Source organism: Papaver somniferum, unplaced genomic scaffold (genome assembly GCF_003573695.1).
Source record: "Papaver somniferum cultivar HN1 unplaced genomic scaffold, ASM357369v1 unplaced-scaffold_18, whole genome shotgun sequence".
Taxonomy (NCBI): Eukaryota; Viridiplantae; Streptophyta; class Magnoliopsida; order Ranunculales; family Papaveraceae; genus Papaver; species Papaver somniferum.
Genome location: NW_020627707.1, coordinates 6,408,186 through 6,425,157, shown reverse-complemented (window position 1 = coordinate 6,425,157; position 16,972 = coordinate 6,408,186).

The window sequence follows — 16,972 nt, the reverse complement described above, 5'->3', positions numbered from 1 at the left end:
AGATCTGGGAGATTTTGAGTGCGAAAGTATTCAACGCATATGGCACAGGTTCGAAGAAGAAAAGCCTAAACAATTGAGATGTATCTCTACAAGAGCGAAGAATCATCTTTCCACAACAAAATACACATAAAAGTGCTGATGGTGATACAAAACGGAATCCGGTGGTGGTCCTTTCCATGGATGTAGCGAAGAGACGAAGAACCAATTTGCAGTAACATTACCTAATTTCACCTGAGTGAAGGCATCGCGTAAGGCAAGGAAACTCAAGGATGAAAGGTAGACCAAGAGAGGACAAGAACTTAGGTGCAGATAAATTCTAAGACGTACACGAAGAAGAAATCAGTGGGAAACATTCCGTGCGAACAAAGAGCTAAAGCACTTGAAACAAGACAAGGCTTAGTACAAACTTCTCTAGATTTTTCACAGAATTGATTTGTTGTTCGCAGCAATGCATAATTGGAGATCTTACCAGCATAAATTATTAATACGCGAAGAAATGGTTCCACAAGTTCACAATGCAAAGAAATGGAACTTAATCTTCTCTACAATGGAGCAAAGACAAGGGGTAATGAACGAAGTATCAATACTACTATAAGATAAATCTAATGGAAATGTGTGCGATGAAATAGAGGTGAAGAGAAAATCAGAGTGACGCACAAACACGAAGAGAATGCAGGGTATTCTTATGCGAAAGAATAAACTCCAACGACAAATACAAGGAGAAATATACGGACAAACACAAAGGAAGGATGGTGCTACGCGAAAATAAAGTAAAAGTGGAAGTAGACAGCATGAACAGCTCAAGGAAACTCACGTCCTTCATGGGGATTATCAAGCATGAAAAGAAGAAAGAAAGACGATAAAAAAAGAGCAAAGTATGCGAAGATGATAGAAGGACGATGATATCCAAGAATAAGAAAGCAAGATCATTACATCACTAACTTGACTAATGAGTTGCAGATACACAACTTAAGTCAGAACAGCAGATCCAAGTTATCAACAAAGAAAAGAACTCAAAGGAGCATAAATCCCCATTCTAGCGGTGCTAAACAAAGAAGGATGACCAGAGGAGCCCCAACAACCACAAATGATGAGCTAGACCAGCATACAAAGAGTTGATGCAAGACCAGCAAAACATGAACTAGAACTATTAATAAAGCAAGGAGATCAAAGGACGAAATCAGGCAGAGGAACTACCACAAAAAATGAATATTAGACCTCCCAAAAGATTAGACGAACAGATAGGACGAAAACAAGGACTTGCTACGTGCGAAGAAAACTTCAGATGCTAAGAGTAAAAGAATACACAACATCGTATGAGAAGGAACAACAATCAATAATGATAAACAATCAGAAGAAAATTAGAATAAAACTCAAGATGTGAAGCACAACTAATCAAAGTATAGAGCGAACAACAAATAGGTCACGAGTTCGAATTCGCAGAGACACATATTTTTCATTTTCTTCTCATTTGCATGGGAGAATAAAAGAATAAGGAAAAAAGTTATGCGTTAATTTCGCAGAGAGGTTCTTGCACAATTGGTCCAGAAAACGGTATGTGCATTCGTGGTCGCAAGTACGAATTCGCCTGCGAACATAGTTTTCTTCTTTTTTACAGAGAGCGAAGAAATGAATAATTTCGCAATATTGTTTCATTATTTCGCAAACAAGAGGCAACACAATTGGTCATCTGGGAAGTTAATGAGTTCATGGTCGTGTGATCAAATCCCAACACTTGCGTATTTTTTCGCACAGATATTTCTTTGATTATTTCGCACAGAAGAGAGTTGATGATAATTTCGTAGAGATATTTCGCAAAGAAGAAGCTTGCGCAGTTGGTCAGGAGGCATGAATGCAAGCAGCAGGTTGCGGGATCAATTCTTGCTTCTCGCATGTTTATTTTTGTTACGCGAAATTTATACAGAAGTGCCTATCACACAGTTGGAATTTGATTACTTCACAAGAACTTTGATTATTTCGCAAGAGAGGCTTAGCACAGTTGATATGGTGCGAGAAAATCCAAGAAGCAGGTCAAGGGTTCAAGTATCACTTCTCACACTTATTTTTGCTGCGCGAAATTCATACATTTCAAGGCATTTATTCACTTCTTTGACAACAACATCGACTCACATGAAAGATAAGTACCACTTCCTTGAACAATTTACTTTATACTAAGAACGAATAAAAATATTTTTGATTTGATTTACAAAAAGTGATTCAATCGCACGATTACAAAGATTTCAAGATTTCAAAGATTATAAAGATTACTAAGATTTCAAGATTACAAAGACTTCAAAATTACAGAGATTTCGAGATTTCAAAATTACAGAAAACTGAGAAAATTCAATTTATATGTTTCTCTAGAATATTTCTTTTGCAGAGAATAAAAAGATTTTTGATTTGATTTACAAAACGCGATAGAATCGCAGAATTACAAAGATTTCACAACTACAAAGATTTCAGAGTTACCATGTATTAGAATTTCTCTTGAATATTTACTTTGCTTCGAATGATATGATATGATGAGAATGAAAGTATGGATGAAAGAAATGACAGAAATGAAAAGATAAATGAGGCAACAAAGAGACGCGAAAATTTCACAGAAACAAAAAGAGAAAGGGGCGAACCTTTATGGCGTACACCCTAGTTCGCGAATACAATTTCGCAAGAGGAAAATGTAAGACATAAAGTACGTCATATAAGGGGGTACCTGTTGCATGGCTCAGGGAAAGGTTACACCGCCCCCGAAACCTGAGTCATGGAGATTTGGGGTCAATAAAGCCCATCCGGGAGAGACACCTTGGATTCTCAGCTTAAGCTTATGACTTAGGTTGGGCGATTAAGGTAATAAGGACTCTCCCAAGGAGTGCAGAATCTGATCAAGGCATCGAGGTACACGGTTGAGTCAAGAGTGCCAGGGGCGTATGGAGCGTACCTTGCCATTCTTGACAAGTCTTGGCTTATACTGCACCCGGCCCGAAGAAAACCCCACTTAGGGTGCAGTCTCGTAACCATAATCCCTATAGGTAAAAGGGACAAGAGGTTGCGAAAACAACTGGTTGTTGTTAAGACCGGATGGGAGGTGTAGTTGCAGGAAATCCTACACTACACTCCTCATATGATTTCATTGTTAATCAACTCATTTTTAGGTTTACACTCTTAATTTTATTGATTAATCTTTGGATGTTCTTACAAGAAAAGATAAAGAAATCAAGAATGATCTCTGCTCTGAACTTTCTCTCTCCTATTTACTTGTTTCTTACTCAAAAAAGATCTCTCTCCTTCTTTACAACTCGAACGACTATTTATAAGGAAATACATAGTGGATGACGTCTAATCTGTCCTTTATTTTCGGGTATGGTCTGCGACATTCTCGCAACCTTACAAATGTTAAATTCGCAAACTCTCTAATCTTCGCAGGACTATCACATCTTTCTCGGGATCTTAGATGACGTCATTTATTTTATCATTTCTGAAATTGTTCTGCGACGCTGTTATGCTGTGTCGTTGATAATTTCGCTGAAACATTGTCATTGCGAGATTCTGATCCTACATCTTGCCTCTTCTCATATCTTCTCTGCAAAGTAGAGAATGATGTGAGAAATGCCGCAGCTTCTCATCTTTTCATATTCTGCATTTATCACACGTATTCTTTCGTCCATTTGTTTCTTGACACGTCTTTTGTAACCGCTACTTTTCAACCTCTCACGTCTCTTCGTCTTAATGGTGTTTATTTCTTCGAGTAAAAAAAATCTCCTTTATATACTCTTCTTTCTATTTTTCTTTTTACTTTCTCTTCTATTTTTATTCTCTCGTCTCTGCAATTCTGTTATTCTTCTGCAAGTTCTGCTGTTGTAACTTTTTCCTCCTTCAATCCTCTTATTTTTTATTCATTCCCATACTCTATATTCAAACATGGCTCCAAGTGGTCATAAATATGAAAATAATTTACAAGATGTCCAAAAAGATCTTGCTGATAAAGGTTTCACACTCTCCACCATTCCTGGTGAAAATGCCAAATCAATTCTTTCTGTCAAACTTTTCTCTGATCAGTATTGTGATGATCAATCAATCATAATTTCGCTAGGTCATATTCTCGCAGGTCTCCCTATTCCTCTTTATAACCCAGATCTTCCTTTATTTTATGAAATTCTCGCTCACTCGGGATTTTCGCGAGTTATCTTCCAACTGAGTGGGGACTGCATCCGTATGATGCTAGAGTTCGCTAATCGTGGTGCTGGTAGAGGATCTCTTTACTCCAAAGAACTTAGGGATCCTAAATTCTCAAACCTAGAGATAGTTGCTGAGAAATACACAATAGCGAATTTCTTTGAGAACTATGAACTTATCTCCATGAAGAAAGATAATACTCGCTGGGGTATTCGCTTAAAAAGGAAAGATAACATTGATGAAGCCAAAGTTCTCATGCAAGATATTGACTGGCATTCTGGTAAAAACACAACTCCTCGCCAATCTAAAGATGATAAATGGTGTGTTTTTCCTTTAATGCTAAAAGGACCCTACATTGCTGAATCAAATGTTCTTCCTGCGAATCTCGCTGCTTATCAACCTTGGGTTTTCTCTTGGCCCGAAAAGGAGAAAGAGGTATGTTTCTTCTCATTTAACTTACTTTATATTTCTTTATTGATTTTTATTATTCTGTTCGCTAACTCTTTCGGCATTCCGCAGATCCAAAAACTGAAAGATAGTTATAACAGGACTGGGAAATCTAGTACTCTGTTAGCTCTTCGCTCCTGCACGTATGAGGTAAGAAATTTTCTCTTATGATTTTAAATTTTCTTCAATTTTCTCTTTTGATTTTAAACAGTATATTGTTACTTCCATGCTTCCATTTCTTATTTCTGTCTGTGTGTGAAGATTATTGCTGAAGTAGAAGAATCTGCCGATGTTGCGAAGATTGGTGATAAAGGTAAAGGTGCTCTTCGCAGGGAAAAATCAACTGGTCCTCCAAATAAAAGGAAAGTTCATTCTTCTTCTATGGTTAAGCTTTCTGGCCTCTTTTCTGATTCTCTACAAGGAATGGGAGATATCCAATTCGCAAATACCTGCAAATCTCTCGCTACCCTTTGCGATGTCCCTTTACTAGATGGTGATAGCTCTCTTCGTGGAGTTTCTAGATCAGTGACTCCCGACTTCTTGCATTCTCTCAATAGTCTGGTATACTTTTATCCTTTTACTCTTCATTGTTATAACTCAAAATTTCTTTATATATTAATATTTTGTATATCTTTTCACAGGATGGAAAAGATTTTTTTGCTGTTGCCTCAGATCTAGAGAGAAGACGCGAAAATCTTGAAAAGAAGAATCTTCAATTTCGCAAAAAAGAATGAAGAATTGGAAGCTGAAGTTAAAGGTCTTTGCGAGAAAATAGACAATTAGAAATTGATTCTTCTTCGTATAGGAACAAAATCTCTAGTCTTCAACAAGCTAATAATCAGCTTTACGGTATGTTACTTTTCTCTTTTCCCTTTACTCATTCATCCTGTTGTTTTATCTTATTTAAATGATCCTTTTTGCAGACATTTATGGTCTTTCTGATGAAGCTACCCATCTTCGTTCATTTCCTAATGCCTTGGATAATGATACCCTTCTTGAGCGTCTTAACAATTCCTTAAATAGCTTCCCAAATGATAGAATTTCATCTCTTTCTCTAAATGAGCTTAGATCTAAATTTCGCCTCTTAGAAATTGATCATAGATCTAGTTTAGGCTTAGCCAACCGATTTAAGCGTCTCCTTATTGATTCTAAAGAGAAAACCAATGAGTTAAGAATCAAAATTAGGGTCTCATAGATGATAAGGATCGTATCTCTGATCAAGGTGCCAAGGCTTTGGCGAAATTCCAAGAGGCTCTCCTTGAAGTTCAACTTGAACGAGATGAAGCTAACCGCAAGAATATCGAACTCTGCGAAAGGGAAAATCAAATTCTTTCTCATATTCTCATAAGTAGTGAGGATGAATTTGTTTGGGCTGCGAAAATTTTAGATGATGCTAGAAAAGATTTAGGCGTAAATGTTAGTCTCCAAGTTGAACATACAGCCTTGATTAGAGATATGATTTCTGACAGAGAAGGTTGCTAACTGCTCTTTTTTACTAATCTTTTGCTTCTTATGAATTCTCATCAAGTTAATAATTGATTGTCTTTTGTTCGCAGATTCTGAAAATAAATATCGTGAAAAGATTGAAGAACTTGAAGCTGAAAATGAGGAACTCACAAAGAATCTTTCTTCTCGCAACGATAAGTATTCTAGATTGAAGTTTCAAATCAAGATCACTATTGCAAATTTTAAGAATGACGCTATGCATTTTCGCAATCAAACTATCCAAATGGTTTGTGACGATCATAATATCCCAGATTCTGATTATCCTTGTCTTTTAGAAGAAATCCCACAGAATACTCCCAGTTTGATTATCTCTGATAGCGAAGCTGACGATAAAGAATCTGATAGTGATGGAAGTTCTGATGGTGATGAAGATTCTGACGCAGACGAAGAAGGAAACAAGTCTGATGAAGATAATGAAGTATTAACTAAGAAATAGTATTTACTTCTTTCTTTGATTCTTTGTAATACTTGTATATTTATTTCTTCTTTCTGTATATTTGTGTTTCTTTCATTTGACCTGCATTAATTAAAACAATTCTTCTTTGCAATACAGTTAATCAATACAATCATTAATTCTAGAATCTTTGAGTAAATCTCTCACATGGAGACAAATAACATTTTCTAATTTTATACATTCCCATACTTGCCTCTGCTATTTGAATCCAAATGAGAGATTTCATAAAAAAAATCTTATTATATAACTTTGCAATCTTATGCGAAGTGAATTTTGTTTCTTTTCAAAATCTCATTCCTGTGTGGTCTTATTTTGCCTTCCTAATTAAAGGTCTTATTATGCCACCTCTTGTCATTGCGACAAAATCGCAGGATGTCCTTGCACTTTCATGCAAAAACCCATTGATCTTGCCTTAACTTTTTTTTTGTATTATGGCCTCTTCAGGAATGTTGCGACAATATGACAGGCCTAAGTATTCTTGCGAAAATGAACCCCCATGACATTTCCGTCTTGCGACGAAATCGCAGGACGTCTTCGCACTTTCATGCGAAAACCCATTGATCTCGTCTTATCCTTTTCTTTTGTATTATTGCCTCTTCAGGATTGTTGCACAAATATGACAAGCCTTAATATCCTTGCGAATAAAAATCCTCATGACATTTGCGTCTTAATACACTTATCAGCTCCCTAATGGAGGGTATCGCCCTTATCTCCCCCTGGTTGCCCCTTCAAGGAGGCGTACTTCTACCATACAAGCTTAGATCCTCCCATCCAGTCTTAACAACAACCAGTTGTTTTCGCAGCCTCTTATCCATTTTACCTATAGGGTTTATGGTTACGAGACTGCACCCTAAGTGGGGTTTTCTTCAGGCCGAGTGCAATATAAGCCAAGACTTGTCAAGAATGGCAAAGTACGCTTCAAACGTCTATGGCACTCTTGACTCAACCGTGTACCTCGGCGCCTTGATCAGATCTGCACTCCTTGGGAGAGTCCTTATTACCTTAGTCGCCCAACCTAAGTCATATGCTTAAGTTGAGAATCCAAGGTGCCTCTCCCGGATGGGATTCATTGACCCCAAATCTCCATGACTCAGGTTCCGGTGGCGGTGTAGCCTTTCCCTGAGTCATGCAATAGGTACCCTCTTATATGACGTACTTTAGGTCTTACATTTGCCTCTTGCGAAATTGTATTCGCGAACTAGGGTGTACGCCATAAAGGTTTGCATCTTTCTCTTTCGTCATTTTTCTCTGATTACTTTCTGTAAAATTCATTATCTCTGCGAGAGTCTCGCAAATCATCATATTGTATCTGAATTTCGCAATTTCAATTTTGCCATTCAATCAAATGTATTTTTGAGAATTTTGCTTATTGCGAGAGTATCGCAACAACTTAATCATTCATACATTTCTTGTTTCTATTACCTTTTTCATCCTCAGCTTCTTTATTATTTTCTGCTACTACTTCCTTAGTAGTGGTATGTTCATTATTTTTATTCTGAGCTAGCATTAATTTGGGAACATCTCTTCTCCTTTCCTTTCGATTGTATCCACCATCAACCTCTCACTTCTTTGTGTCTCTTTGATTTTGTGTCGCCAATTTTCCTTCTTGTTTGCTCTTCCTTCGCAAGATTCTATCTCAGTTTCGTAACACCTCTTTCCTTCAACCCAATCTCTCTTTATGATTCCTACACCACTGGGGTGAGGGAATTTGATGCACTGGTGAAAAGTTGAAGCTACACCTAGAATCCCATGTAGCCAAGGTCAACCAATTAACGCATTGTAGGGTGATTCTACATCAACGACACAGAATAAGATTTCAGAAGATATTCCCTTCAATGGAATTCGCATAGTAACCTCCCCGTTAGGCTTGTTAGCAGTACCATTAAAATCATATATGTTATATGTTGATGGTATAAGATCATCATCTCTTCCACCCATGGTTTTATAAGTATGATAAAATAAGATGTTCACAGAGCTTCCAGTATCAATTAGATTTCTATTGATTGCCCATGAATCTTCAGCTTCATCATCCTCATCTTCTTTCGATTTTGGATTAATCTATAATTTCACTACCAATGGATTGTCATGCACCTCTTCTCCTTCGGGAATTTTTTTTGCGGTAAAAGAAATGATATGTTTCTGCCATTCCTCTAGTGGTGAGATTTTCACAATATTCATAATTTCTCTTCCATCATTATCTCTTGCGAACACTCTACTCAAAACATTATCATGAAAATCTTCAATTGTCTTATATGAATGTACGATAGAGTGACAGAATAGATTTTTTGCTTTTGCACCAACTTCTATGAAGAATGTTTCTTTCTTTTTCATCGTGTTTATTTTGTGATGTTCTGGTGGTGGTGGCAGTGGTTGAGATTGTGGATGCCCTACCAAAAAGTCGTTTAGTTTTCCTTGATCTATCATTCTCAAAATAATTCTTTTTACATTTCTGCAATCATTTGTGGTATGTCCATGAAAATGATGATAAGAACAAAACTCATGAATTCTGTGGTTTGGAGGTGGTTCCGTTCCCATGTTCCAAGGTGTTGGTATATTCTCCATAAAGATTATAGCTTCCCATATCTTCTCCACACTTGCATTTAGAGGTGGCATCTTCATTTCTTCCAATACTACCTTGTGACCTCCTTGTCCTCTATTATAGTTTTGTCTTTGACCTCCATAAGTTTCTTGCGGTTGATCGAATCTTTGAATCTTGTTATTTCCTCCACGATTGTAGAAATTTCTTTCTCTTTCGTACTCTTCTTGATCTCGGCTTCCCATAGCTACCAGTTTCTGTTGATTGTTACTTGTCACCTTCTCTTGTTGTACTTGCGAAGTATTCACCATTGTGTTTATTAGCTTGGGTAATAAGCTTGCATTCGCTGTTTGTGAGCTGGTGTTCGCAACTGGATATGATTCCATTTCATTTTGCCTTTCCTCTAGAGCAATGTATTCTTCTTGAAGTTCTCACAATTCAGTCATTGTAATCGTATTCTTGAGTCTGAAAATTTGGACTACAATAGGTTTGTTGCAAACATAGCATTGATAAATGATAATATAAGATATCTCTCATCTACACGGCCAGCCATTTCGCTACACATAGTTCTCCATCTTTTAATCAGGTGTTTCAAACTTTCGTTAATCCTTTGTTTTAATCCAAACACATCTTCTATAGCAGGTCGCGAGGAATTATTACTTATATACGCCCCCAAGAATGTAGTCTGCAAATGATTGAAGGAGGTTATTGTGTTCTTTGGTAGACCTTCAAACCATTTTAACGCCTCTCCTGTTAAGCTGGATGCGCAATATTTGCACAATACAGCATCATGATTTTCCCATTGTAACATGCACCTCACATAGGCTTTAATGTGTCGAATTGCACAAGTTGTTCCATCAAAAATGCTGGTTGATGCGGGCAAATTGTATTTCGGTGGTATTCCTCCTAATTGTACTTCCCTTGTAAATGGAGTTTTCGCAGCTTCTTCTATTGCTTCATCCAATTGTCTTATACCTACTTCTCCTCTATTATTTATCATTCCTCTCATTTCTTCTAATTCTTTCAAGATTTGTTTATTTACACCTGAATCTTGATCCATTGGTCTCTTTAATTTCGCCTCTCTTCTTCTGCGTTCATGTCTATCTTCTCTCGCGAAATTTTGCATTTCTTCTTCATTATCCTCATCTCGTCTTCTTATGCGATTCTCTTCCTCATCTCTATTTTGAATTCGCATATGATGATGCCTTTCATTTTCCCCTCCATGATTTTGTTCATTTCTTATCAATTCAACTCACTGTCTTTCAGCCATCCTCTTTACTCTATCATACTCTTCATTAAGATTACCGTTATTCCGGTTTTGTGTACGTCTTCTTTCTCGATTGTCATGATTTTTCTGGTGAATTGTCTCTTGAAGCTCTTGTTCTTCCATTTCCGCTATCAATCTTTCACGTTCGCAGATTAAACGTGCTTGTTCAGCATAATGTCTTTCAATTTCTTCTTCAATTGTCTGTTGATTTCTTTGAGTTTCTCTCACATGTAAAATTCTTCTTCCTTCTTCTCGATTTCCTTCGCCATCTTGGTCATTTCGTCCCTGATGTTGTTCGTTCTCTTGATTTCCACCATTTTGCCTATCATCAAAAGTTTCATTTTGTGGAGCGTAACGATCATCAACTCTTTCTCTATTTTCGCGATATTCTTCATTAGGATTTGATATTTCTTCTTGAATATTGTTTCCAGCATTGATTGTGGGTGAGTTTCGCCTCATTTCTCTTCAAGTCGATCTTGAATATGATTTTGTAATACTTCTCGATCTTCTATTCTGTAGTCTTATATTCTCCATACTTAATTCGTGATTTTGCCTTGTTAAATTTGCACGTTCTTCTGCCTCGGCTCTTCTTTCTTCATGTATTCTTCGTCTCAACGTTTCTAATGCTCCAATTTCCTCATCTCCATGAAGTATTCCTTCATCTACTTCTTGATTTCTCTCTTCCTGTCTATAATTTTGTTTTGTTCCTCTTCTTCTACTTCTTCTGCCGAATTTGATTGCCAAGTGTGTATGCTCACCCTATCATAATCTGTATTCCTCCCTTGAACTAGTGTTTGTTGAATTGGTGGTTGAATTTGATTTTCTCTATTACTTCTCATTCTATTAGATTCTCCCATTTCAATTCTTTCTCTTCCGTCAATTCTTTTGCTTCTTCTAACAGTAGTTCGGATGTATTTCTTCTTCTAGCCATTTCTTCAATGTTAACAGTATTGCAAGAAATTATGGAAAATTCTTAATCAATCACTCCAAATTTTCACAAATCTCAATATCAATCTTCAGCTTTTTCTAAAATAATCTTCAACACGTCCTTGTTTCTAGCGCCATTATGTAGTTGCAGGAAATCCTACACTACACCCCCTCAATACACTGCTGAAAAGAAATTTTCTAGCATTGAAGAGAGTATCAATAAGTTGACCCAACATCTGATGAAAAATGAGAAAGCGACTGATCAGCGAGTCTCCGCTCTAGGACTACAGATGGGTCAAATTTGCGATGCACTGAATACAAGAGAAAAGGGTAAACTTCCTAGCCAACCCCAACAAAATCCAAAGAGGATATTTCAAGCAGGCACATCATCTTGCGAAGAAACCTCACCCGATCAAGTCCATTCCATCACCACTCTCCGAAGTGTTAAGATTGTTGAGAACAATATAGGCATGCCACAAACAAATGAATTTGAGCCAAACTTAGCACTGCCTACACCACCAAAGGAAACCTCCAGTTTAGAAAAAGAGTCCGAGCACATTAGTGAAGCCGAAAATCCCACTGCTGTGAATGTCCCTCTACCTCCTAATGCTCATGTTGCTCCATATCCTCAGAGGTTAGTTCGCCAACAGATAAGCACCCACTACAATGAGATGTTAGAAATGTTCAAAAGAGTCAACATCAACATTCCTTTTCTTGAGGCAATCAAGAAAATCCCTGCATATGCCAAATTCCTCAAAGACTTGTGTACTCAAAAGCGCAAGCTTAATGTGCACAAACGTGCTTTCTTAGCTGAACAGGTGAGTTCCATCATTCTGAACAAAACTCCACCCAAGTTTAAGGACCCAGGTTGTCCAACAATCTCTTGCACTATCGGAGAACACACGATCAATAGAGCTTTATTAGATCTAGGTGCAAGTGTGAACCTCCTGCCATATTCTGTTTATGTGCAGTTAGGTCTTGGAGAGTTGAACCAACACCCATAACTCTCCAATTGGCGGACCGATCCGTCAAAGTCCTCGTGGAGTGGTAGAGAGATGTTTTGATTAAGGTTAAAAATTCTATTCCTGTAGACTTCATTGTCTTAGACACTCAACCTGTACAAAACCCAGACTGTCACATTCCTGTCATTTTAGGACGTCCTTTCTTGGCGACGTCCAATGCGATCATTAACTGTCGAATGGAGTGTTGAAATCTTTTGGAAACATGACTGTAGAATTGAATGTGTTTAATGTTAGTCAACAGCATGTGATCTTGATGATGAGGATGTACATGAGTAATATGATGAGAGTTTGATACAAGATTCACTGACGAATTTATCAAGATCCCTTGCAAGCATGTTTGGAAGATGACTTGGAGTTGTGTGATGATGAATACATTGGTGAAGTCCAATCTTTGCTCGAATCTGTACCTCAATGGACATCACTGAATGGCAGACTAAAGTGGAACAACTCCCACTTTCTGAGAAGTCTGTTATATCTTCGGATGAGTCTCCTAAGGCCAAACAGGAATTGAAACCATTACCTGATACTTTGAAGTATGCATTTCTAGGTCCTTCTGATACTTTACCTGTTATCATTTCTTCACGATTAAACATAGAACAGGAAAACAAGCTTTTAGAAGTACTTGAGGAGCAGAAAGAAGCCTTAGGATGGACCATCTCAGATCTCAAAGGATAAGTCCCACCATTTGCATGCTCCACATTAATCTTGAAAGAATGCCAAACCATCTAGGGAAATGCAAAGGAGACTTAATCCTAACATGAGAGACGTTGTTAAGAGTGAGATCTTGAAGCTACTTGATGCGGGTATCATATATCCGATTTCAGATAGTAAATGGGTTAGTCCCATTCAAGTTGTGCCTAAGAAGTCAGGCATTACTGTAGTTCGGAACGAAAAGAATGAGTTAGTCCCTTCACGTACAACCACAGGATGGCGAGTATGTATCGACTACAGGAAGTTGAACACAGTAACAAGAAAAGATCACTTCCCCCTTCCCTTCATAGACCAAATGCTAGAACGTGTGTCTGGACACAGTCACTACTGTTTTCTAGATGGCTTTTCCGGTTATAACCAAATTCACATTGCACCGGAAGATCAGGAAAAAACTACATTCACGTGTCCATTTGGGACATTTGCTTTTAGACGTATGCCCTTCGGGCTGTGTAATGCACCTGCTACTTTTCAGCGTTGCATGATGAGCATTTTTTCAGACATGATAGATAGTTTTCTCGAGATCTTTATGGATGATTTCTCTGTGTTTGGTTCCTCTTTTGAAATGTTTGGACCATCTGGTCCTTGTGCTGTCTAGATGTAAGCAAAAGAATCTGATTTTAAACTGGGAAAAATGCCACTTATGGTAAACTCCGGCATAGTTCTAGGACACATCGTTTCGGAAAAAGGAATTGAAGTAGATAAAGCTAAAGTCGACCTCATTCAACATTTACCACAACCCCACTCTGTGAAGGGGATTCGATCATTTTTAGGTCACGCTGGTTCTACCGGCGATTCATCAAAAACTTTAGCCAAATCTCAAGACCTTTGTGTAATCTACTTGTCAAAGATGTTGTCTTTAACTTCGATGCTGCTTGTGTGAAGGCGTGGGAAGAACTCAAGACTCTCCTACCTCAGCTCCTATTGTCCAACCACCCAACTGGAACTACCGTTCGAACTCATGTGTGATGCCTCTGATTATGCCGTTGGCGCTGTTTTAGGACAGCGTGTTGATAGACTACCATATGTGATATACTATGCTAGTAAAATAATGATGCTCAACTCAATTATTCGACTACCGAGAAGGAGTTACTTGCCGTGGTATTTGCATTAGACAAGTTTAGATCTTATTTGATAGGATCTAAGATCATCATATACACTGACCATGCGGCTTTGAGTATCTTCTTTCTAAGAAGGATGCTAAAGCTCGCCTTATTCGATGGATACTCTTATTACAGGAATTCGACATCGAAATCCGTGATAAGAAAGGTTGTGAGAATGTGGTTGCTGATCACTTGTAACTAGTGAGTCTATTGATGAATCTGAGCTGATTAGAGAATCATTCCCTGATGAACATTAGATGTCTGTGTCAAACCTTCCTTGGTTTGCCGACATTGTTAACTACCTTGCTACAGGTAGAATGCCCTCACATTGGTCGAGACAAGACCGCTCCAAGTTCTTGGCTGAAGTTAAACATTTCCTTTGGGACGACCCATATTTGTTTAAGTACTGCCGAGACCAAATCATTAGGAGATGTGTACCCGACATGGAACAGAAAGATGTGATATTTGTCATGACCAAGCATGTGGAGGGCATTTCAGTGCCAAGAAAAGCTGCAAAGATCTGCAGTGTGGGTTTTACTGGCCATCGCTGTTTAGAGACTGCCATGAGTATTGTATTGCTTGTGAGCGCTGTCAGAAACTAGGAAGTATCTCGAGGAGAAACATGATGCCGTTGAATCCGATTTTGATCGTTGAGCTATTTGATGTATGGGGGATTGACTTCATGGGTCCATTTCCTACTTCGGAAGGAAAATTATACATCCTAGTTGGTGTTGATTACGTTTCGAAGTGGTTTGAAGCGGTTGCAACCAAGACAAATGACCACAAGGTGGTACTCTCATTTCTGAAGGAGAACATACTTTCACGTTTTGGTACCCCTAGAGCTATAATCAGTGACGGTGGTTCGCATTTCTGTAACAAGTACTTTGAGTCTTTAGTACGCAAGTATGGCATAACCCACAAGGTTGCAACTCCGTACCACCCTCAGACAAGTGGACAAGTAGAAGTTTCTAATAGGGAGATTAAGCACATTCTGGAGAAGACGGTCAACCCGTCAAGGAAAGATTGGTCATTGAGATTGAATGATGCTTTGTGGGCCTATAGAACAGCTTATAAGACACCAATTGGCATGTCCCCTTATCGTATGGTGTATGGAAAGCCATGTCATCTTCCTGTGGAATTAGAACATCGAGCTTACTGGTCTATCAAGAAACTTAACTTTTCTCTCGACAAGGCGGGCGCTTAACGGAAACTTCAACTCAATGAGTTAAAAGAATTGAGGAATGAGGCTTATGATAGTGCCAAGCTGTATAAGCAAAAGATGAAGTTGTTCATGATAAGCGTATTCTGCGCAAGTCATTCACGCCGGGTCAGAAAGTTTTGTTATACGACTTTCGGTTGCATCTTTTTCCAGGAAAATTGCGGTCCAGATGGACCGGCCCGTTCCTAGTACGCACGGTATTCCCTCATGGAGCTGTGGAACTTGAAGATGTCCCCAACAAGAACATTTTCAAAGTGAACGGGCAACGATTGAAACCGTTCCTTGAACCACTTCCCCTGACATTGAGACGACCGATCTGGAGGATCCCGTCTATGTGGCCTGATTGGTCCACCCTTGTACATAAACCAGGTTGAACATTCCATTTTATTTTTCATTTTCTGTACAGTTCTTTCTTCTGCACTTTTTAAACATTGAGGACACTGTTTAATTTAGGTTTAGGGGTGATGATCACTACATATCCTTATAACATGCTATAATCGAAAAATAGAACTCTTCCTTTTTGAAAAAAAAAAATCAAAAAAAAAATAAATTAAATTAAAAAAGAATTGAAAAAAAACATAAAAATGGAGCTCATTTACCTTGAAATGTTGACTCTTGTGCATGTATGTAAACATAAGGATTCTTAGTCTAGATATTTAGGCACCCTGATTCTAGCACAATTCACATAGTAATAAGAAACTTGCACGCGCACGATCTACCAATACATGTATAGCCTCATCCTTGAGGTGTTCTATCGGAAGTTTTAGTTGCCAATCACTTTAGAATACTGAACGAAACTTGACTAGCTTGTTCTTTGGTTGGTTGGGATAGAAGGTGGAGGTTACATTAAGAAAGACAACCATCGAATTTAACTGGGTGCATCAAAAAGGTCTACCTCTTGCAAAGTGTCATGTAATTTTTTGTTTCTTTTTGCTTATGTATCAAAAGAGTTACCATGTTGTAAATAATGCTCTCTCAAAAAAAAAAAAAACGATGTATATATTCAGAAAAATATCAAAAAAATAAAAGAAAAAAAAATAAAAAAAATCAAGTATTTATCAATTCCATCCTCTCTTGTTCCAAAAATAAAAGAGAGTAGTCAATGTAAATAAGAGTCATCTTTTTTGTTTTTGTGTTATAAGCAAGGAAGGGTGTATGCCATTGATGTACAACGCGAGTAATTGTGAAATACCTCCAACTCATTCACAATTCTCGTAAAGTCCGCACAGCTAGCTAGATTTCGACCTCGGTTCTTAGCCTTAGAAACTATCTCTTGGTGATTAGTAGTCATAACATCCGATCTTTCTTTACACGTGTAGATACACTTTACACTCTTATCACATGTCTTTATTTGTTATCAGTGCTAGGATTGTGCCTTTGATAGCTAGATTGACATCTCCATTTTGCTGTGAGCTTCTACTGTCTTGCACATGTCACATTTCATGGAATCTGAGCTTATATTTTGTCCTAGAACTTTGTAGGTACGTTCTAAGCAAACCTTCACGAGACTTCAACTCGTCCACTAGGGACACTTAGCGGTTTAAAAGGCTTATTGCATTCAGAGACCAGCGACAGTGGTATAGGTAGGATTTCCTTAGTTTTGTTTTACTTGA